Genomic DNA, 1,703 nt, shown 5'->3' with positions numbered 1-1,703 from the left:
ATATATTTTTTGCTATTTTGTGCTGAACATATCTGATATGAGATTTCCAGGAGAATTTGTCATCAACTATGACACCTAGAAATTTAATTTCATATACTCGTTCTATATTAGCTCCCCCAATTTTCAATTGCAGTTCGTTACCTAGTCTACGATTCCCAAATACCATAAATTTAGTTTTATCCAGATTCAGAGATAGTATATTACTGTCACACCATTTCTTTATCTTCTCAAGTTCCTGTGAAACCCGTCCAGAGAGTTTCTGTAGGTTTTCACTCGATACCCATATGGTAGTGTCATCAGCAAACAAAACCACTTTCACTAAATCCGAAACCTTGCACATATCAAAGACATAGCAATACAATACCTACAAGTACAATATTTTTGTCTGAAATGTAGTGAAGTCAAAGTAGGAAGTAACAGAAAATGAAAATACTCAAGTAAAGTACAGATTACTCAAAACTGCACTTAAGTGCAGTACTTCGGTAAATGTATTTAGTTACTTTCCACCTCTGTCCACCTTAACATCTGTATTTATGAAGCTCAAAATGTTTACATTTTTGTTGAAATTGTCATAAATGTATAAATTCAATTATATGTTTATTCCTGAGATCACAGTTAAAGGTGGTGTTGTACTGTACTACAGCATACTCAGAGGTGTTCCTAATATTCTGACCCTCTCATGTATGTAGCTGCAGATGATAAAAATATAGAGACACTTCTGAATATAATGTAGTCCAGTACAACACCACCTTTAACTCTGACCTAAATAAACTGAAAACACTGTGAGCTTCATAAACACAGATTTTAAAGTGGAAGTGTTGCATTGAATTGCATACAGTTGTACAGGTGTACCTACTAAAGTGGCCGGGTACTGAGATCCATGCTCTATTGGCTGTAAAGGCACTTAGCAGTAAAGCTGTGTTAAGACTCCAAGGCGTCCTGCTGCAGGTGACACTCCTCCTTGTCCAACAGGTGATCTAATTACTAGACGTTAAGTCCTTCTGTTCTCTGTCTGTGTTCCAAGAAGTGCCAATCTTGGCTGCCAGGCAGATTCTTCTGTGTCTATTATTAGTTTGATATGCTTTGTGATGCAGCCGCAGGCAAATGAAGTCAACCAGCAGAAGACCTGCACAATGTCAACTTACCATGATGTGTAAAGAAAGCTCTGTGTTGCATTTATACTGCAGGAGCTGTCACAAATCTTCAGGTATCAGCAGTGTCACACACACAAGTAGGGCATGGAGAGAGCAGCGCCACCCCAGGACCTAGAAGCCTATTTCTCTGTGCAGACCAGAAGGGATTTACCTCTGACACAGAGGACCCTAAGCTAAGTTGTGTTACAAAAAAAAAAAAGAAAGTTAGAAAATAAATAAAGCCATGACAATGATTTAATAGAAAACACTGCCTTTATACATAGAGCTAAATGAGTAAAGCACCACATTAACACTATATTGCTGCTACTCTATGGTGATGTGTACTGAGTTTTCCAATGTTGTTCACAGGATTGTATTGTTCTTTTAAACAATAACATGTAAGTGGATCTTCTACTTTAACAAATCAGTTGTTTCCAGGCAAAGCACACCATCTAGTGGTGAATTGGGAATTGTGACCCTCATACAAATGATCAGGATTATGTTATTTACTGGCATCAGCATTGGAAGATAGATCAATATTTGTATTAGCTTTAAGAATCAGATGTAGTA

The sequence above is a fragment of the Monopterus albus genome, unplaced genomic scaffold (genome assembly GCF_001952655.1).
Source record: "Monopterus albus unplaced genomic scaffold, M_albus_1.0 scaffold576.1, whole genome shotgun sequence".
NCBI lineage: Eukaryota > Metazoa > Chordata > Actinopteri > Synbranchiformes > Synbranchidae > Monopterus > Monopterus albus.
The sequence above is the reverse complement of the archived record's forward strand: the minus strand, read 5'-3'. Positions refer to the sequence as shown.